The sequence below is a fragment of the Mesoplodon densirostris genome, chromosome 1 (genome assembly GCF_025265405.1).
Source record: "Mesoplodon densirostris isolate mMesDen1 chromosome 1, mMesDen1 primary haplotype, whole genome shotgun sequence".
In the NCBI taxonomy this organism is placed as follows: domain Eukaryota; kingdom Metazoa; phylum Chordata; class Mammalia; order Artiodactyla; family Ziphiidae; genus Mesoplodon; species Mesoplodon densirostris.
Genome location: NC_082661.1, coordinates 101434466 through 101457789, shown reverse-complemented (window position 1 = coordinate 101457789; position 23324 = coordinate 101434466). Strand labels below are relative to the sequence as shown.

General features: G+C 36.1%; 2 pseudogenes; both read left to right on the top strand.

The window, feature by feature from the left end:
• Nucleotides 1–9513, top strand: part of LOC132488405 (NADH-ubiquinone oxidoreductase chain 5-like) — a 39967-nt pseudogene extending 30454 nt beyond the window's left edge.
• Nucleotides 9514–10097: 584 nt separating this feature from the next.
• On the top strand, nucleotides 10098–11231 carry LOC132494802 (cytochrome b-like; annotated as a pseudogene).
• The last annotated feature ends 12093 nt before the right edge of the window (nucleotides 11232–23324 follow it).

The window sequence follows — 23324 nt, the reverse complement described above, 5'->3', positions numbered from 1 at the left end:
ACTCAAGTGTTGTCAGTTCTTCCCAATTTGATCTACAGATCAATGTAATCCGCAACAAAATACCAGCTAGTTATTTTGTGGAAATTGACAAACTGATTTTAAAGCTTATATGGAGAGGTAAAAGACCCATACGAGCCAACACAGTACTGAAGGAGAAGAACATAGTTGGAGGACTGATGCTACCCAAGTTCAAGACTTACTCAAGATCTATGATAGTCAAGACAATGTGGTACTGGCAAAAGAGTAAACAAAGAGATTGATGGAACAGAACAGAGAGTCCAGAAATTGGCCTACATAGATATGGTCAACTGATCTTTGACAAAGGAACAAAGGCAACACATTAGAAAAAAGATAGATTCTTCAACAAATAGTGCTGGAATAACTAGATATTCACATGTAAGAATAAACACGTAAGTAAATCTGCATACAGACCTTACACCCTTCACAAAACTTAAGTCAAAATGGATCACAGACCTAAATCTAAGATGCAAAACTATGAAACTACGTAAGATAACAGAGAAGAAAACCTAAATGACCTTTGGCATGGTAATGACTTTTTAGATAAAATGCCAAAGGCACAATTCATGAAATAAAAAAGGATAAGTTAGACCTCATTAAAGTTAAAAACTTCTGCTCTGTGAAAGACCTGTCAAAGGAATAGAAGATGAGGTACAGACTGAGAGAAAATGTTTGCAAAAAATATATATCTGATAAAGGACATTTATTGAAAATACACAAAGAACTCAAAACTCAGTGATAAGAAATCAAATAATCCTAACAAAAATGGGCCAAAGACCTTAACAGACACCTCAACAAAGAAGATACACAGATGGAAAATAATCATATGAAAAGATGCTCCAAATCATATCAAAGAAATGCAAATTAAAACAATAATGAGATACTACTATACATCTATTAGAATGGCCAATATCTGGCAGAATGACAGTCCCAAACGCTGGTGAGAATGTGGAAATACAGGAACTCTCCTTCATTGCTGGTAGAAATGGAAAATGACGCAGCCACTTTGGAAGAGTTTGGCCATTTCCTACAAAACTAAACACCTAATCTTACCACAAGATCCAGCAATTGCAACCCTTGCTATTTACCCAAAGGAGTCCAAAACTCTTGTCCACACAAAAATCTGCACATGGATGTTTATAGCAGCTTTATTCATAATTGTCAAAACTTGGAAGCCAACAAGATTTCCTTCAGTAGGTGACTGGATTAGTAAACTGTAGTATAAAAAGACAATGGAATATTATTCAGCACTAAAAAGAAGTGAGCTATTAAGCCATGAAAAGGTATACAGGAAATTTAAGTGTGTATTACTCAGTGAAAGAAGCCAATCCGAAAAGGCTACATACTGTATGATTCCAACTCTGACATTTTAGAAAAGGCAAAACTATAGAGACAATCAAGAGATCACTGGTTGCTAGCAACTGGGGGTAGAGGGGAGGGATGAAGAGGTGGAGCACAGAGGCTTTTAATTTAGGACAGTGAAAATACCCTGTATGATATCATAATGACGGAGACATGTCATTATAGAGGTGTCCAAACCCATGGAATGTACAACACCAAGAGTGAACCGTAATGTAAACTACAGGCTTTGGGTGATAATGATGTGTCAATGAAGGTTCATCAATTGTAACAAATATACAACTGTGGTGGAGGATGTGGATAATAGGGAAGGCTGTGCATGTGTAGGGGTGGTGGGTAGAGGGGAAATCTCGGTACCTTCCCTTCAATTTTTCTGTGAACCTTTAACTGCTCTTAAAAAAAGCAAGTCAATAAAAAATAAAAACAAGTCACAAGTCCCATCCACAATCAAGGGGTGAGAATTAGTGGGAGGTGGGCAACATAGCAGCCATCTTAGAGTCTGTCAGCCACTATAAGTTTCTTTCTCCCCTATATTATACTAGATAATTTTACTCAGTTTATTTTTCAAATAATATTTCTCTGAATTGCCTGCATCCTTTTTTTTTTTTTTTGGTAGCAAATAACACTGTTTATAATAATAGTGTATAGGTGTGAAGGACATTTAGCAGGTAAATGTCTATTCCATTTTCTTTCTTTTTTTTTTTTTTTCAGTACGCGGGCCTCTCACTGTTGTGGCCTCTCCCGTTGCGGAGCGCAGGCTCAGTGGCCATGGTTCACGGGCCCAGCCGCTCCGCGGCATGTGGGATCTTCCTGGACTGGGACACGAACCCGTGTCCCCTGCATCGGCAGGCAGACTCTCAACCACTGTGCCACCAGGGAAGCCCCTCCATTTTTTTTTTTTTAAAGAAACTTATAGTAGTGGTAAACTGAGTATAGTCAAATGTAAAATTGACTGACTGACTTGCAGCTCTGCCCTTATGAAGCTCACAGTCCGCCAAGTCCTGATGTCAATCTAATGTGATAACATCAAGCTAAATAATCTCAAAAACACACTTGAACATGAAATATTTAGGGATTCAATTTACTAGCAAGAGCAGATTTTTAGATTAAGAAATTAGTGTTCAGTACTCCAAAAATGCCCACTTTGTATCCATGGACTTATTTTGGTAGATCATCAGCTGTTTGCCAATTAGGCCGTTTGTACCTATAAACTCATTATATAGACTAAGTCTGAAATTCTAGCATTTTAAAAATATTCGTAAGCACATTGGATATTATCTAAAAAGTTAAACCTTTCTTTCTCAGGGAAAATTATTTTAAAGCACAGACAAAGTTGATCTTGTGAAATTTAATTTGCATTCTAGGTAAATTAGTTTTAGTAAAGAAATTGAAAAGTCCCACTTAACTTGTCTCTTTTCTGGTGATTAAAAAATATTCTGAAACAATGTTATTCCAAAAAAATTGATTGTTTTCCACAGTTTGAATTTTTGTCACAGACTACATGTAATATTGGTCAATTTAGATGCTGTTAGTTCATTCTTTTCTAGACTTATGGACTCAAAAATTCTCAGACATTTTAGAGAAACAGCATGCAACTTTCTATTTTATTATAATCTTGCCTTGTAATCTCTATTCTCATCCTCACTGCATTTCCAAATTAGAGAAGGAAATTATTTTTCCTACACTTTACAGATATTTCTAGAACAACATTTCCATGCAGCAGGCCAACATTTTAGCACTTTTTTATGGCGCACAACAATGAAAGCCTTCTTGTAGAAACACATCTAGGAGGACACTTGTGATTACATTTAATGAGCCTAATTGGCTAATCCAGAATAATCTCACCATCACAAGATTAATAATCACAACTACAAAATTCCTTTGCCATATAGGGTAACAGTCACAGATTCCAGAGATTAGGACCGGGGTATCTTTGGGGAACATTACTAAACATACCACATTTATCCATGACTTACATTACAAAAGCCTCAATATCACAGGTGAGAAAACCACACCCCTATTTAGCAGTATTTTTTACATGTATAAGACATTAAGCAGCTAAGATGTTTTCACTGTCCCTGATATGAAATTTATAAATGGAATGGAACTTGCCAAAATTTATGTTTTCACTGTCTGCCAAATATGGAGAGAGGTAAACAAAGTCTAGTTTGTATTTTGAAAAGATATTAGCAATATTTTGATATATGCTTTCTGTGGTTTCACTAAAATCTTCACAGAAACAAGAATTTCATTTGAAACTACATTTTTTTTGAAGTGAAAGTATCTAAGAGTTAGAGAGAACATTTTTGGATGCTTATTCAACACATCACTTTATATATCCTAGAAAGCATGATAGTTGGTGAGATCTGACAGAATGAGCTCTGTACTGTATTAGTTTCCTATGGCTACCATAACAAATAACAGTAAACTGAGTGGCTTAACAGTACAGAAATTTATTCTCTCACTGTTCTGGAGGTTAGAAGTTCAAAACCAAGGCACTGACAGCACCATGCTGCCTTGGCAGGCTCTAGGAAATAATCCTTCCTTGCCTCTTCCTAACTTCTGCTGTTTGTCGACAATCCCTAGTTTTCCTTGATTTATAGACGCATCATTCTAATCTCTGCCTGTCCTCACATGGCATTCTTATAAGGACACCAGTCATTTGATTCAGGGCCTGCTCTAATCCAATACACCCAATTTTAACTTGATTAAATGAACCTGATTACATCGGCAAAGGCTACTTCTGAAGAGGTTCATATTTTGAGGTTTTGGAAAGATATGAATTTTCAGGGACACTAGTCATCCAAGTATAATACTATAAGACACCAACACATCTGTTATCAAAATTTCTTCTTTTGCTTGCCCATAGGACATTATAGTTACAATCTTTGACTCAGGAAATACAACTCTATCCTGTTTAAGGAAGCAATGAAAAGAGCACTATGATAACGCATGTTCACTCATGTGGTATGTCCAAGCTAATTCAGTGCTCACTATTTTGGACTGAGCATTTGGGGAAACAATAAACGTTTCCATTGCTTTAGAAGAACTTGCCCATATCATCCAAGACTTGTGAGATTCATTCTCCTTTATGTGATTTTATACCTCCTTCTCCACTCTGCCCAATTTTGAATTTTTTTTTGCACATCATACAGTATGCTCTGTTTTGGTCCTAATGCCATTGTATGTGTCCTTACATTGCCAATAAAATAACCCAGTTGTTAGCCTTCTTTGTCAGTGATATCTGAGTCTTGCTGGCATTGGTATTGTAATCATCCACATATTCATTATCTGAACTCTCAGAAAACACTGTCACAACATTCACAATATTATAAATAAAACTAGCAGTATTGCAATAAAAGGCACAACAATTACTCCACAAGTGATCATATCACACTTAAATCACATCATTTCGAATGATTCAACAATGGATTATTTATTATTGTGAGTTGTAAATCATGGTTACCAATATTAGCAGTTAGGTAAAATCAGTGACTGTGATTATGGAAGTTATATAATCTATACCATACCCATTTGACACCCAAAACAGTGTTTCTTTCAGTCCCTATATTTGGCCCATCATATGGGTTTTATACTTTTCCTCAGCCTCCTACAGTGACTACTGAAACCTTTTATAGCTTAGGGTGGGTTTTAGCACTGGCATTCAGTGCTAAACTTATACAGTCCAGACAAATCAGGAAAGCTGATCACCCTTCTTAGGACCTAAATGTTTGAATGATATTAAAAGTGTCAGTAACTCAACATCATGCTGACTGCTAAGATTTTGGACTAGAAAATTAATTATGTATTCTTATCATATATACCCTTTGAAAGACAATTAGTGGATTATGTTTTGGCTTTCCTTGAAACTACTTCTATTACCAGAAGAAGAGAAAATTATTTGAGATCATACCCATAATGTCATGGTTTATGTCACAATAACATTTCAATAGAAAAGGAAATACAAAGAAGGGTTACCTTGTCAAATGGATATGGTATATTTAGGACATTGTTACAGGGGTTACACTTGGGAATAGATATTGCATTTATAAACAGGTAACTGGCATGACTTTGAGTCCTACATTAGATACCCCTGAGGAGTTAACTAACCCCAAAGCTAAATAGTTCCTTTCCTATGATCAGTATCTGAGGATGCCAAACCAGCACATAATCTAAAGATGGTAGCTCAAGAGTGGAGTAGCAACAGTTAATTTGGAAAACAGCTATATTGCCCCTGTTTAAGGGCTGTACTTTGACCAAAGAAGGAAGAGGTAAATATGCTTAATGGGCAGAAGAATTAGATAATAACAATAATTATATGGCATCCAGAAGAATTAGATAACAACAATAATTACCTGGTATATATATTTTTAGCAATACAGGTGATAGACAGTGGATTAACAGTACAGTTTAAGATGAGATTTAGATAACTGGAAAATTAAATTTCACTTTGGGGCGCTATGTTATAAAAATTTTTGTGGGTTTAAAAAGGAAAAATCGGGGGCTTCCCTGGTGGCACAGTGGTTGAGAGTCCGCCTGCCGATGCAGGGGACAGGGGTTCGTGCCCCGGTCCGGGAAGATCCCACATGCCGCAGAGCGGCTGGGCCCGTGAGCCACAACTACTGAGCCTGCGCGTCCGGAGCCTGTGCTCCACAACGGGAGAGGCCACAACAGTGAGAGGCCCGCGTACCGCAGAAAAAAAAAAAAGGAAAAATCAAAGGGGGCATGCTGATAATCTGAAAAGAAGCTTTTTCCAACTTCAGAAGTATACTGGAACTCGTGAGTGGATGCCTGTATTCATTCTTTCAAAGAAGTCTCTCCTGTACATGAGATGAGTGGTGTGGATGCATTTAATCATTGAAACAATTGGTGGATAGAAAAGCATCCCACTAATTTAAGGCACTTAAAAGCCTGAAATGTGGTAACGATTGTTCTGTTTTTCAACAGAAACGTAAGAGACAGAAGAAGGACAGCCATGGGTCACCCACTAAGAATGTCTTAGTGTGGCTGCTATAATGAAATACTACAGACTGGGGCGCTTAAACAACAGACATCTATTCTCCACAGTTCTGGAGTCTGGGAAGTCCTAGATCAAGGTGCTGGTAGATTACAGTCTTGGCTACAGACAACTGCCCTCTTCCTAGATTCTAGCAAGGCAAAAAGCAGAGGCTCTGGTGTCTCTTCCCTTTCTTATAAGGGGACTAATCCCATCATGGGATTTCCATCTTTATGACCTCATCCAAACCTTACTACTTCCCAAGGGCCCACCTCCTAATACCATCACTTTGGGGGTTAGGGTTTCAAGATATTCATTTGGTGGGGGGAAACAAATATTCGTTCCACAACACAGAAGTTAACAGTTGGCCCAGAGCTGTACTGTTGCCCATGGCTCCAGGCGATACTAGCAGGTATCACCAGTATATTGCCAGGGGTATATATTTATTCCAGATTTGTATTTGCACACCCAGTAACTGAAGCCAGTGTTTTACACACTACCATAGGTACTGCCTGACAGAATTCATAGCATACCCTTTTCTTACGCTCTCCTTAGGAGGGATAATCATAACCAGTTCAATCTGTCTATGCCAAACAGACCTAAAATCACTTATCTCATACTCTTCTGCCAGCCACGTAGCACTTGTTATTGCAGCTATCCTCATCCAGACTCCTTGAAGTCACATAGGAGCCACCACTCTAATAATCGCCCGTGGCCTCCCATCATCTATATTATTCTGCCTAGCAAACTCAAACTACGAGTGAGTCCATAGCTGAACTATAATTTTAGCCAGAGGCCTACAAACCCTCCGCCCACTACTAGCCACTTGGTGACTACTGGCAAGCCTGACAAACTTAGCCCTACCCCCAACTATCAATCTAATCGGGGAACTATTTGTAGCTATAACAACCTTCTCATGATCAAATCTCACCATTATCTTAATAGGAACTAACACTGTAATTACAGCCCTATATTCTATATACATGTTCATTATGACACAATGCGGTAAATACACACACCATATTAATAATATTACACCCTCCTTCACACGAGAAAAGGCCCTTATAGCCCTCCACATTCTACCCCTCCTATTCCTGTCACTAAACCCCAAAATCATCCTGGGCCCCCTGTATTGTAAATATAGTTTAAAAAACCCCACTAGATTGCCAATCTAGTAACAGAAGACTGAGACTTCTTATTTACTGAGAAAGTATTGCAAGAATTGCTAATTCATGCCCCCATGCCTAACAATATGGCTTTTTCAAGCTTTTAAAGGATAGTCATTATCCATTGTTCTCAGGATCCAAAAAATTGGTGCAACTCCAAATAAAAGTAATAAACCTATTTCCCTGTTTTGCCCTGGTCACACTACTGATACTAATCATCCCAATTATAATAACACAAATTTCTACAAAAGTGATAAATATCCATCATATGTAAAAAATACTGTCTCACGTGCTTTTATTACCAGCCTAGTTCCAACAATAATATTCCTCCACACAGGCCAAGAAATAATCATTTCAAACTGACATTGAGTCACTATTCAAACCCTTAAATCAACACTTAGCTTCAAAATAGATTACTTCTCAATAATATTCGTACCAGTAGCATTATCTGTTACGTGGTCCATTATGGAGTTCTCAAGATGGTACCTACACTTAGACCCTTACATTAATCAGTTCTTTAAGTACCTACTTCTTTTCCTCATCACCATGCTAATCCTTGTTACTGCCAATAACCTCTTCCAAATTTTCATTGGATGGGAGGGGGTTGGAATGATATCCTTCCTACTCATTGGGTGATGGTATGGAGGGGCAGATGCAAACAGAGCTGCTCTTCAAGCAATCTTACATAACCCCATTGGAGATATCAGGCTCATTATATCAATAGCATGATTCCTGTTTAACTCAAACACATGAGACCTGCAACAAATTTTTATACTCGACCGAAGTCCCTCAGAACTCCCCTTTATAGGACTTGTACTAGCCGCAGCCGGAAAATCAGCCCAATTTGGACTTCACCCCTGGCACCCCTCAGCAATGGAGGGCCCCACCCCTGTATCAGCCCCGCTCCACTCAAGCACAATAGTTGTGGCAGGAGTCTACTTATCCGATTTTACCCCTTAACAGAAAACAACAAACTTATTCAAACAACAGCACTATGCTTAGGAGCCCTCAACGCCCTAGTCACAGCTACATGCGCTCTCACCCAAAACGATATTAAAAAAATGATCACTTTCTCCACTTCAGGCCAATTAGGCCAAATAATGGTAACGATCACCATCAACAACAGCATCCTTGCACATCTGCACACATGCTTTTTTTTAAAGCCATGCTATTCATATGCTCTGGATCCATTGTCCACAGCTTGAACAACGAACAAGATACTCGAAAAACAGGAAGGCTATTCAAGGCTTTACCCTTCACCACAACAACCCTTATTATCGGGTGTCTGGCATTGACAGGAATGCCTTTCCTCACCGGTTTCTATTCTAAAGACTTGATCATTGAAGCCGCCGACACGTCTTATACCAACGCCTGAGCCCTGTTAATAACTCTTAATTGCCACCTCCCTCACAGCTGCCTATAGCACCCACATCATCTTCTTCTCTCTATTAGGCCAACCCCACTTCTCTCCCCAAACCCCAATCAATGAAAACAACCCCCTCTTAATTAACTCCATCAAACACCTACTAATTGGAAGTGTCTGCTGGATTCATTATCTCCAACAACATCCCCCCAACCACAGTCCCCCTAATAACCATACCCTTACATCTAGAACTAACTGCCCTTGCAGTAACCACCCTATGCTTCCTACTAACACTCAAAATTAACCTTAACACACAAAACTTAAAATTCATCTACCCCTCAAATTCCCTTAAATTCTCTAGTCTCTTAGGATATTTCCCCACCATCATGCACTGTCTACCTCCTTACCTAAGCCTATTAATAAACCAAAAATCAGCATCCTCCCTTTTAGACTTAATCTAACTAGAAAACATTCTACCAAAAACCACATCCCTTATTCAACTAAAATGATCCATGCTAATCTCAAGCCAAAAAGACCTTATCAAACTATACTTCCTCTCATTCCTCATTACTCTCACCCTTAGCATGCTTTTATTTAATTACCACGAGTAACCTCCATAATAACCACAACACCAATAAACTGAGACTAGCTAGTAACAATCACCAACCAACTACCATAACTATATAATGCTGCAATCCCTATAGCCTCCTCACCAAAACAGCCAGAGTCACCAGTATCATAAATAACTCAATCTCCCAACCCACTGAACTTAAACACAATTTCCACCTCCTCATCCTTTAAAATATAAAATACCATCAAAAACTCTATTATCAATCCTGAAAGAAATGCCCCCAAAACAGTCTTATTAGAAACCCAAACCTCAGTGTATGGCTCAGTTGCCATAGCCATCATATAATCAAACACAGCTAATATCCCTCCTAAAAAAATCGAAACCACTATCAAACCTAAAAATGAACCACCAAAGCTCAACACGATCCCACACCCAACACCACCACTCACAATCAACCCAAAGTCCCCATAAATAGGTGAAGGTTTTGAAGAACACCCCACAGAACTGATCATAAAAATAACACTTAAAATAAATACAATATATGTCATCATGATTCTCACACGGGTCCCAACCATGATCAATGACATGAAAAATCATCGTTGTCATTCAACTGTAAGAATATCAATGACCAACATCCGAAAAACTCACCCACTAACAAAAATCATCAACAATACATTTATTGACCTCCCAACCCCATCAAACATCTCATCATGATGGAACTCTGGCTCTCTACTAGGCATTTGCCTGATCCTACAAATCCTAACAGGTCTAATACTAGCAGTACACTACACACCAGATACAACAACCACCTTCTCATCAGTAGCACACATCTGTCAAGACATTAACTACGGGTGAGTCATTCGATACATGCATGCAAATGGAGCTTCCATATTCTTTATCCGCCTTTACATTCACACAGGGCATGGCCTATATTATGGGTCCTATACTTTTCAAGAAATATGAAACATTGGAATTATTCTACTGCTTACAGTCATAGCTACTGCATTCATAGGCTATGTACTACCATGAGGGCAAATATCATTCCGAGGGGCAACAGTTATTACAAACCTGCTCTCAGCAATCCCATACATCAGAACCACTCTTGTCGAATGGATCTGAGGCGGCTTTTCCATAAACAAAGGAACACTCACACCATTCTTTGCTTTTCATTTTATTCTCCCCTTCATCATTATAGCACTTGCAACTGCCCACCTACTAGTTCTCCACGAAACAGGATCCAGCAACCCCACAGGAATCCCATCTGACACAGACAAAATTCCATTTCACCCCTATTCCACAATCAAAGACATCCTGGGTGCCCTACTACTAATCCTAGCCTCACTAATACTAGTCCTATTTTCACCCAACTTGCTAGGAGACCCTGACAACTATATCCCAGCAAGTCCACTCAACACGCCACCACACATTAAACCAGAGTGGTACTTTCTATTCACATACACAATTCTACGAACAATCCCTAACAAACTAGGAGTCTTAGCCCTATTACTCTGAATACTAATTCTAGCATTTATCCCAATACTCCACACATTCAAACAGAGAAGCATAATATTCTGACCTCTTAGCCAGTTTTTATTTTGAGTGCTAGTGGCAGACCTACTAACACTAACATGGATTGGAGGGCAACCTGTAGAACACACCCTCATCATTATCAGACAACTCGCATCTATTTTATACTTTCTTTTAATTCTAGTGCTAATGCCAGTAACTAGCATCATTGAAAATAATTTCCTGAAATGAAGAGTCTTTGTAGTATATCACATTACCCTGGTCTTGTAAACCAGAAGAGGAGAAAAACACACCTCTGTAAGACTCAAGGAAGAAGCCCTAAGCTTCACCGCCAGTGCCCAAAACTGAAATTCTACTTAAACTATTCCCTGAAAATATATTATAAGACATTTACAAAATTATTAAGAACTGTGTTAGTATCAAACAGTCCATTTTATCACAAACTATTATGTACATCATACATACTTGTACTACCACATTAATAAGTACATATACCTCATACGTACATATTACATTATATGTATAATCATGCATTACATTATCTACCCCATGCTTATAAGCATGTACATCTTATTATTAGTATTACATAGTACATACAGATTATTAATCGTACATAGCACATTAAGTCAAATCAATTCCAGTCAACATGCACATCCTGTCCATTAGGTCACGAGCTTAATCACCAGGCTGCGTGAAACCATCAACCTGCTTGGCAGGTGTCCCTCTTCTCACTCCGGGCCCAAAACTTGTAGGGGATTCTACTGATGAACTATATCAGACATCTGGTTCTTACTTCAGGGCCATCTCACCTAAAATCGCCCACTCTTTCCCCTTAAATAAGACATCTCGATGGACTAATCAGCCCATGTTCCCACATAACTGTGATTTCAAGCATTTGGTACTTTTTAATTTTTAGGGGGGATGTTTGGACTCAGCTATGACCTTAAAAGGTCTTAACACAGTCAAGCAAGTTGTAGCTGGACTTCAACTGAAAGTTATTTACCAGCAGCAACAATCCATGGTGTGCAATTCAGTCAGCGGTAATAGGACATAACAATATTATATGTGTACATATGTACAATAGACATAGCATTCCACTCTCCCCGCCTCACCTAAAACAAACACCCATCAAAACAGATTAGCCTCAAAACACCCCTATCATACCAATTAACTACTTAGATATTCACCACCCATATAGACAGACGTCCTCCTAGATTCAACAGCCATAGGTCGAGTCAAAAATATAATTTCACGTTGGATTCCCTGCTTATATATCACCTGACCAACGCATCTGCTTTTATTAAAGATGCAGTATAACAATGGGCTAAGAAGCATCATATATACTGAATTTATCCTATACTCTATCATTTACCAAAGTAGTGTACTGATTGAAAATTGCAATGGGCAACTGAAACAACCCTTTACTAAATTAGTGTAGTGGAGGAGCAATGAGGGACTGAAAGGAAAGCTTGCATGATTGAATATATGTTAAAACTTAATTTCTATGGAAATACGATGATCATCGTTGGATAGGCTATTGAGATATTGTGGGAAAGATATGGAAGAGGGGGTGGGGGATGACCCAGGAACTTACATAAACTTCTTTCTTACCACTAAATTTTTATTTTTCTCTGCCTTGTCATATAGTATGAAATCTGAACTACATATAAAATTCCAAAGAAGGGATCAACTGCTGAACATCATGAAAATACCTCTAAATAAGATATAATAAAAACAGAGATTCCATGTACTATATCAAAAATAATATATAATATATAATACATAATAAGCCATAAATATAAACTAAAGATGGTCAGGTTTTTTAAAAAGGGCAAAGACTTAATTATCAAAAGATCTGAAAATAAATAGACATACATCATATTCTTGGATATAAACACTAAATATTAAAATATATATATCTATTTCCTGAGTTAAACATATAAGTTTAAAGAACACCAAGATGACAATTTTTAAGAAGACATTTTTACAACTTGACAGAATGTTTACAAAACATAATGGAAATAAAAAGACAATGTTGTAGGACATTTGGAAGAAAATATGGGACAGCTGGACTCTTTTCCTTTCAGAAACTAAGTTTAAAATTAAACTCTTTCAAATCAAACATTTAAAAATTTCTCTTTTGTAGAGGCAAACAGAGAAATAAATTAGCAGAATACAGAACTCGGAACGCAATCCATTAAATATAAAGCCTGATATCTGATGATTATACACAATTTTAATATAAGTTAGTGTAGGATGTTATTTAATAAAGAATTGTATTTTAATACAGTCAGTGATTTAGGGGCAAATGTTGAGTTCTATCCATCTTATGCCAGTTGTTCTCAAGTGTTCTTCAGTGTCAACTCAGGCACTTGTAAAAACATACTTCCCAAGATCTCAAGACCAGAGACTGCTTTAATCTGTATAAACAAACCACATGTGTCTGATAGCATATAGTTTTGATCTCTGCATTGACAAGTACTGTCTTATATCCTACTCCTAACTAAATCTCATGAATAAGAGGAGAAATATAAAATATAATTTAATGGGACAAATAATAGAATCAACAAAAATTCTCAACCTTGAAACAGCAGAAAATTTATGATGGAAAATATTGGCAGATTGTAATGTATAAAAACAAAACTTAGAGTGAATATAATAAAACTCAAAAAGCACAATAGAAGAGGAAAACACTTCTATCAATGGGTTAATAGGTGTTCATATATCAATTTTGTTACTATAATTTATAGGAAAGTTATAAAACTATAATACTTCAACAGTTAAGTGGGAAAAAACTAACAATTGAGCTAATTAGACAAATTTAAATAAAAAATGTTTATTCTCCATGATAAAGGATTGCAAATTAAAGAATTTTGAGACTCTATTTTATACTTATAAAGTTAAAAAATTAAAGTTATCAAAGAAAACATGATTTATTAAATGATGTTACAGAAACTTGGTAAAATATTTATAACCTTAAGATCATTTTGAACATTTTAAAGAAAATATGTAATAAAATTTATAGATCATTTAATCTATAAATACAACAATGATACCTAAAGCACAGCAACAAAATAAAAAATAAAGTGGGATTATATCAGTTAAAAAGCTTCTGCAGAACAAAAAACAATCAACAAAATAAAAAGACAACATGTGGAATGGGGAAAATATATCTGCAAATCATGTATCTGATAGGGTTAATATCCAAATATCTATAAAGAACTCAAACAACTCAATGGAAAAAATAATCCAGTTAAAAAATGGGCAAAGAACTGGCTAGACATTTCTTCCAAGAAGATATACAAATGGCCAACTGGTGCATGAAAAGTGCTCAACATCACTAATCATCAGGGAAATGTAAATCAAAACCACAGTGAGACATCACCTCACACCTGTTAGAATGATTATCATCAAAAACACAAGAAACAACAAATGCTGGTGAGGATGTGGAAAAGAGGATCCTTGGGCACTGTTGGTGGGATTGTAATTTGATTTAGCCACTCTGCAAAACAGTATGATTGTTGCTCAAAAAATTAAAAAAAAAAAAAAAAACTACCATACAATCCAGCAATTCCATTTCTGGGTATTTTTCCAAAGAAAATGAAAACTCTGACTTGAAAAGATATAGGCACCCACGTGTTCATTGCAGCATTATTTATAACAGCCAAGACATGGAAATAACTTAAGTATCTATCAATGAATAAATGGATAAAGAAGTTGTGGTATATATAAACAATGAAATATTTTTTAGCCATATAAAAGAAGGAAATCCTGCCATTTGTGACAATGTGGATGGACCTTGAAGACATAATGTTAAGTGAAATAAGTCAGGCAGAGAAAGACAAACACTGTATGATCTCACTTATCTTTAGAATCTAAAAAACAAACTAACTAATAGAAAAAGAAGTCAGATTTGTATTTACTGGAGGTGGGGATGGAGGAAGGAGGAATTGGATAGAGGTGGTCAAAAGGCACAAACTTCCAGTTATAAGCTAAATAAATACTCAGGGTGCAATGTACAACATAATGTCTATAGTTGACACTGCTGTGTGGTACGTTTAAAAGCTGTTAAGAGAGTAAAACCTAAAAGTTCTCATCACACGGAAAGAAAAACCTTTTTTCCCTTGTGTTTATATGAAATGATGGATGTTAACTTATTGTGGTAATCATTTAATAATATATATATGTAAGTCAACTCATTATACTGTATATCTTAAACATACAGCTATGTCAAATATATCGCAATAAAACTGGAAAAAAATTAAAAACAGTGGAAAAATATAACATAAAATTGTATATGGTATGTTGCCTCAATAGCATACTATGTACATGATAAAGATAACATACAAATGTTAACATAGGCTCACTAAAATGGTGGCATTATAAAGTTCTAATTTAACTTTTTAATATTATCTTTTCAATAAAACAAATTTAAAACAGTTACTGTAGAGTAAATTCCCCCCTAATTATGAATTCATGGCATTTCAGGCATGTCCTATGCAACTTTATTACATTTGAGTACTTAATTAATAGAAAGTGTAATTATTCACTCATTTCACAATTATATATTGACTATCTACTACCTGACAAGTACTATTCTAGGCAAGGTGGGTACAGGTCTGAGGAAAACTGGAAAAACAAAACAATCCCCCCCCCAAAAAAAAGACTTGTCCTCATATAGTTAATATTCTAGTGGAGAAAATGATAATAAATACAATGAACATTTATAAGGTATTAAAAAGTTGTACTGTGGGAAAAATAAGAGCAAGGAAAGAGAGATGAAAAAAGTGGATTTTGTGGGAGAGATAGCAATTTTAAATAGAGAGGTGAGAGTAGGACTCAATGAAAAGGAGCTTAAACAAAGTTGTAAAAGAGATAATGCAGCAAGCATGTGGAAGAACATTCTAAGAACAGAGAGCAAGTGATTCAAAGACTGAGCAGGAAAATGATGGATTAAATACTAGGAAATCCACTGCACTCAAAGGCCATGAGCAGGGGAATATATAAGAGAATGAAGGTAGTAGGAGATGAGAGTGGGGGGACAAAAATTATTAGTATTCTAACATCTCTTTCTACATACTCCTAAATGAAATAAATTTTAAGAATGGGTATAGGGAAGGCATCTTTAGCTTCTCTAAAGCAGGAGCTTGATAAATACTTATTTAAGAGAGTGGTCCAATTGTTATAGTTTATAATGTTTGGGAAAATAATGACAATATACATCTAAGATGTATTATGGGTGACAATTATGCTTCATATATGTTTGAGTTTGTAAATGATATGTTAACAGTTATGCAGAGTCTCACTCTAACTCTGTACTTAGGTGATTATTTTCCTTTGATCACAGTGTATTTTGCATATGTATGCATTCAGATACCCACTAGCAATCCCAGACCCAACACAAAAGGAAAATGTGTGCTATAATACTGATCTAAAAAAATATCGAGTTGCTCCAAAATGCCATTGCAACAGATACTAGACAAAGGATGCACACACCCTAAACAGAAGAGTCATTTACAAAACAAAAATGTCATTGAGGACTAGAGAGACTAAAAAACCAACTCCATTGAGAACAGAACAGGTTATAGCATGAGCACAAGGAAATTATATATGTGTGGCATTTTCCACAGGCATTTTAATATACTAAGCAGAAATCCATCATATATACATCTTACTGTGTCTTACATTCTCTAGGAGAAAATAATGGATACCTTAAATATTCTATCTCTTTGCAATACATATCAATATAAAGTTTGCAGCATAGAGATAGTCATAGTGAGTACCTGATATAAAACACTCAATGAAGTTATTTCATTTTACTTTATAATTATAGTCAATGTCACCAGTAAAGTAAAACATACTTATTTATATTTTGAAACATAAAGGTAACGTTACTCAGTGTAGCTCCTTATAATTGATATTATTAAATTCAAATAACTTGGGAGAATATTTGCACAGATAAATGTGTCAAGTATTTTTAAAAATTTACATTGGCATCCCACCTAAAGTGTTTCCTATATTTAGGAGGGGATTCTGAAAAACAACAGTACCCTAATCAAAGTAAGATATAAAGCAATTTAACAGAAGTAAACTGTGACATCAAAACATAAATCATGGAGAGGAGTGAAAATGTAGAGCTTTAGAATGCATTCAAACTTAAGTTTCTATCTAGTTAAAATAGGTTGTTATAAATATAAGTTGTTTTATGTAAGCCTCACTGTAAACACAAAGCAAGAACCTTATAGGAGATACACAAAAGATGAAGAGAAAGGAATATAAGCATACCACTACAGAAAGTCATCAAATCACAAAGGAAGAGAGCAAGAGAAGAAAGCTGAGGAACTTAAAAACAGCCAGAAAACAATGAACAAAATAGCAATAAGGACATACCTATCAATAATGACTTCAAAAGTAAATGGGATAAATTCTCTAATCAAAAGACAGAGTGGCTAAATGGATTAAAAAAACATGACTTATCTATGTGCTGTCAACAAGACACCCACTTCAGATATAAGCACATGATCAAACAGAAAGTAAAGAAATGGAAAAGCATCTTCCCAGGAAATGGAAACCAAAAGAAAGCTGAGATACCTATGCTTGCATCAGACAAAATAGACTTTAAAATAAAGACTCTAATGAGAGAAAAAGAAGATCATTATATAATGGCAAAGGGGTCAATCTAACAAGAGGATATAAACTTGTAAATATATATGCACCCAACAAAGGAGCACCTAAACACATAAAGTGAATATTAACACCTAGAGAAATAGATAGCAGTACAATGATGGTAGGAGACTTTAATACACCCCTTTTATCAATAGCTAGATTATCCAGACAGAAAATCAGTAAGAAAGCATCAGCCTTATATGATACTTTACCCCCGAGGGACTTAAAGACATATGCAGAACATTCCATCCAAAAGCAACAGGCTCTACATTCTTCTCAAGTACACAGTGAACGTTCTCCAGGATAGATAGATAATATGTTAGGACACAAAACAAGTCTTAAAATAATTTAAGAAGACTGAAATTATATCAACCATCTTTTCTGACCACAGTGGTATGAAACTAGAAATCAATTACAAGAAGAAAACTGGAAAATTCACAAATATGTGGAGATAAAACCACATGCTACTGGACAAACAATGGGTCAAACAAACCATTGAAAGAGAAATCAAAATATACCTTGAGACAAATGAAAATGTAAACACCACATACCAAAACTTGTGGGATGCTGCAAAAGCAGTTCTATGAGGAAAGTTCATAGCAATAAATGCTCACATCAAGAAACAAGAAAGATCCCAAATAAACAACCTAACTTTACACCTCCAGAAACTAGAAAAATAAAGACAAATAAAATCAACTTTAGTAAAAAGAAAGAAATAACAAAGATCAAAGCAGAAATAAATGCAAGAGACCAAAAAGACAATAGAAAAAAATCAATGAAAATAAGAACTGTTTATTTGAAAAGATAAACAAAAGTGACATATGTTAGCTAGACTTAACAAGATTAAGAGAAACAGAACTGAAATAAAATAACAAATGAAAGAGGAGATAATAAAACTGATACCAGAGAAATACAAAGGATCATAAGAGACCACTATGAACAATTATATGTCAACAAATGGACAACCTAGAATAAATGGATAAATTTCTAGAAACATATAACCTACCAGAAACATACAACCTACCAAGACTGAATCATGAAAATAGAAAATTGGAACAGAACAATTACTAGTAAGGAGATTGAATCAGTATTTGTAGTCCAGGACTACATGGCTCACTGGTGAATTCTACCAAACTTTTAAAGAAAAATTAATACCAATTCTTCTCAGACTCTTTCAAAAAACAGAAGAGGAGAGAACACTTCCCGACTCATTTTACAAGGCCAGTATCACTCTGATACCAAAACCAGACAAGGATGCCACAATAAAAGAAAATTACAGGACAATATTTCTTTTTTTTTTTTTTTTGGGTTTTTTTTTTTATTTTACAAATTTAATCAGTTATACATATACATATGTTCCCATATCCCCTCCCTTTTGCGTCTCCCTCCCACCCTCCCTATCCCACCCCTCCAAGCGGTCACAAAGAACCGAGCTGATCTCCCTGTGCTATGCGGCTGCTTCCCACTAGCTCTCTACCTTACATTTGGTAGTGTATATATGTCCATGCCGCTCTTTCACTTTGTCACAGCTTACCCTTCCCCCTCCCCATATCCTCAAGTCCATGCTCTAGTAGGTCTGTGTCTTTATTCCTGTCTTACCCCTATGTTCTTGATGACATTTTTTTCTTAAATTCCATATATATGTGTCAGCATACAGTATTTGTCTTTCTCTTTCTGACTTACTTCACTCTGTATGACAGACTCTAGGTCCATCCACCTCATTACAAATAGCTCAATTTCATTTCTTTTTATGGCTGAGTAATATTCCATTGTATATATGTGCCACATCTTCTTTATCCATTCATCCGATGATGGACACTTAGGTTGTTTCCATCTCCGGGCTATTGTAAATAGGGCTGCTATAAACATTTTGGTACATGTCTCTTTTTGAATTATGGTTTTCTCAGGGTATATGCCCAGTAGTGGGATTGCTGGGTGATATGGTAGTTCTATTTGTAGTTTTTTAAGGAACCTCCATACTGTTCTCCATAGTGGCTGTACCAATTCACATTCCCACCAGCAGTGCAAGAGTGTTCCCTTTTTTCCACACCCTCTCCAGCATTTATTGTTTCTAGATTTTTTGATGATGGCCATTCTGACTGGTGTGAGATGATATCTCATTGTAGTTTTGATTTGCATTTCTCTAATGAGTAAAGATGTTGAGCATCCTTTCATGTGTTTGTTGGCTGTCTGTATATCTTCTGTGGAGAAATGTCTATTTAGGTCTTCTGCCCATTTTTGGATTGGGTTGTTTGTTTTTTTGCTATTGAGCTGCATGAGCTGCTTATAAATTTTGGAGATTAATCCTTTGTCAGTTGCTTCATTTGCAAATATTTTCTCCCATTCTGAGGGTTGTCTTTTGGTCTTGTTTATGGTTTCCTTTGCTGTGCAAAAGCTTTGAAGTTTCATTAGGTCCCATGTGTTTATTTTTGTCTTTATTTCCATTTCTCTAGGAGGTGGGTCAAAAAGGATCTTGCTGTGATTTATGTCATAGAGTGTTCTGCCTATGTTTTCCTCTAGGAGTTTGATAGTGTCTGGCCTTACATTTAGGTCTTTAATCCATTTTGAGCTAATTTTTGTGTATGGTGTTAGGGAGTGATCTAATCTCATACTTTTACATGTCCCTGTCCAGTTTTCCCAGCACCACTTATTGAAGAGACTGTCCTTTCTCCACTGTACATTCCTGCCTCCTTTATCAAAGATAAGGTGACCATATGTCCGTGGGTTTATCTCTGGGCTTTCTATCCTGTTCCATTGATCTATATTTCTGTTTTTGTGCCAGTACCATACTGTCTTGATTACTGTAGCTTTGTAGTATAGTCTGAAGTCAGGGAGCCTGATTCCTCCAGCTCCATTTTTCGTTCTCAAGATTGCTTTGGCTATTCGGGGTCTTTTGTGTTTCCATACAAATTGTGAAATTTTTTGTTCTAGTTCTGTGAAAAATGCCATTGGTAGTTTGATAGGGATTGCATTGAATCTGTAGATTGCTTTGGGTAGTAGAGTCATTTTCACAATGTTGATTCTTCCAATCCAAGAACATGGTACATCTCTCCATCTATTTGTATCATCTTTAATTTCTTTCATCAGTGTCTTATAATTTTCTGCATACAGGTCTTTTGTCTCCTTAGGTAGGTTTATTCCTAGATATTTTATTCTTTTTGTTGCAATGGTAAATGGGAGTGTTTCCTTGATTTCACTTTCAGATTTTTCATCATTAGTATATAGGAATGCCAGAGATTTCTGTGCATTAATTTTGTATCCTGCAACTTTACCAAATTCATTGATTAGCTCTAGTAGTTTTCTGGTAGCATCTTTAGGATTCTCTATGTATAGTATCATGTCATCTGCAAACAGTGACAGCTTTACTTCTTCTTTTCCCATTTGGATTCCTTTTATTTCCTTTTCTTCTCTGATTGCTGTGGCTAAAACTTCCAAAACTAGGTTGAATAAGAGTGGTGAGAGTGGGCAACCTTGTCTTGTTCCTGATCTTAGTGGAAATGGTTTCAGTTTTTCACCATTGAGGACGATGCTGGCTGTGGGTTTGTCATATATGGCCTTTATTATGTTGAGGAAAGTTCCCTCTATGCCTACTTTCTGCAGGGTTTTTATCATAAATGGGTGTTGAATTTTGTCAAAAGCTTTCTCTGCATCTATTGAGATGATCATATGGTTTTTCTCCTTCAGTTTGTTAATATGGTGTATCACATTGATTGATTTGCGTATATTGAAGAATCCTTGCATTCCTGGAATAAACCCCACTTGATCATGGTGTATGATCCTTTTAATGTGCTGTTGGATTCTGTTTGCTAGTATTTTGTTGAGGATTTTTGCATCTATGTTCATCAGTGATATTGGCCTGTAGTTTTCTTTCTTTGTGACATCCTTGTCTGGTTTTGGTATCAAGGTGATGGTGGCCTCGTAGAATGAGTTTGGGAGTGTTCCTCCCTCTGCTATATTTTGGAAGAGTTTCAGAAGGATAGGTGTTAGCTCTTCTCTAAATGCTTGATAGAATTCGCCTGTGAAGCCATCTGGTCCTGGGCTTTTGTTTGTTGGAAGATTTTTAATCACAGTTTCAATTTCAGTGCTTGTGATTGGTCTGTTCATATTTTCTATTTCTTCCTGATTCAGTCTTGGCAGGTTGTGCATTTCTAAGAATTTGTCCATTTCTTCCAGGTTGTCCATTTTATTGGCATAGAGTTGCTTATAGTAATCTCTCATGATCTTTTGTATTTCTGCAGTGTCAGTTGTTACTTCTCCTTTTTCATTTCTAATTCTATTGATTTGAGTCTTCTCCCTTTTTTTCTTGATGAGTCTGGCTAATGGTTTATCAATTTTGTTTATCTTCTCAAAGAACCAGCTTTTACTTTTATTGATCTTTGCTATCGTTTCCTTCATTTCTTTTTCATTTATTTCTGATCTGATTTTTATGATTTCTTTCCTTCTGCTAACTTTGGGATGTTTTTGTTCTTCTTTCTCTAATTGCTTTAGGTGCAAGGTTAGGTTGTTTATTCGAGATATTTCCTGTTTCTTAAGGTGTGATTGTATTGCCATAAACTTCCCTCTTAGAACTGCTTTTGCTGCATCCCATAGGTTTTGGGTCGTCGTGTCTCCATTGTCATTTGTTTCTAGGTATTTTTTAATTTCCTCTTTGATTTCTTCAGTGATCACTTCGTTATTAAGTAGTGTATTGTTTAGCCTCCATGTGTTTGTATGATTTACAGCTCTTTTCCTGTAATTGATATCTAGTCTCATAGCATTGTGGTCGGAAAAGATACTTGATACAATTTCAATTTTCTTAAATTTACCAAGGCTTGATTTGTGACCCAAGATATGATCTATCCTGGAGAATGTTCCATGAGCACTTGAGAAAAATGTGTATTCTGTTGTTTTTGGATGGAATGTCCTATAAATATCAATTAAGTCCATCTTGTTTAATGTATCATTTAAAGCTTGTGTTTCCTTATTTATTTTCATTTTGGATGACCTGTCCATTGGTGAAAGTGGGGTGTTAAAGTCCCCTACTATGATTGTGTTACTGTCGATTTCTCCTTTTATGGCTGTTAATATTTCCCTTATATATTGAGGTGCTCCTATGTTGGGTGCATAAATATTTACAATTGTTATATCTTCTTCTTGGATTGATCCCTTGATCATTATGTAGTGTCCTTCTTTGTCTCTTCTAGTAGTCTTTATTTTAAAGTCTATTTTGTCTGATATGAGAATTGCTACTCCAGCTTTCTTTTGGTTTCCATTTGCATGGAATATCTTTTTCCATCCCCTTACTTTCAGTCTGTATGTATCTCTAGGTCTAAAGTGGGTCTCTTGTAGACAGCATATATATGGGTCTTGTTTTTGTATCCATTCAGCCAGTCTGTGTCTTTTGGTGGGAGCATTTAGTCCATTTACATTTAAGGGAATTATTGATATGTATGTTCCTATTCCCATTTTCTTAATTGTTTTGGGTTCGTTATTGTAGTTCTTTTCCTTCTGTTGTGTTTCTTGCCTAGAGAAGTTCCTTTAGCATTTGTTGTAAAGCTGGTTTGGTGGTGCTGAACTCTCTCAGCTTTTGCTTGTCTGTAAACGTTTTAATTTCTCCATCAAATCTGAATGAGATCCTTGCTGGGTAGAGTAATCTTGGTTGCAGGTTTTTCTCCTTCA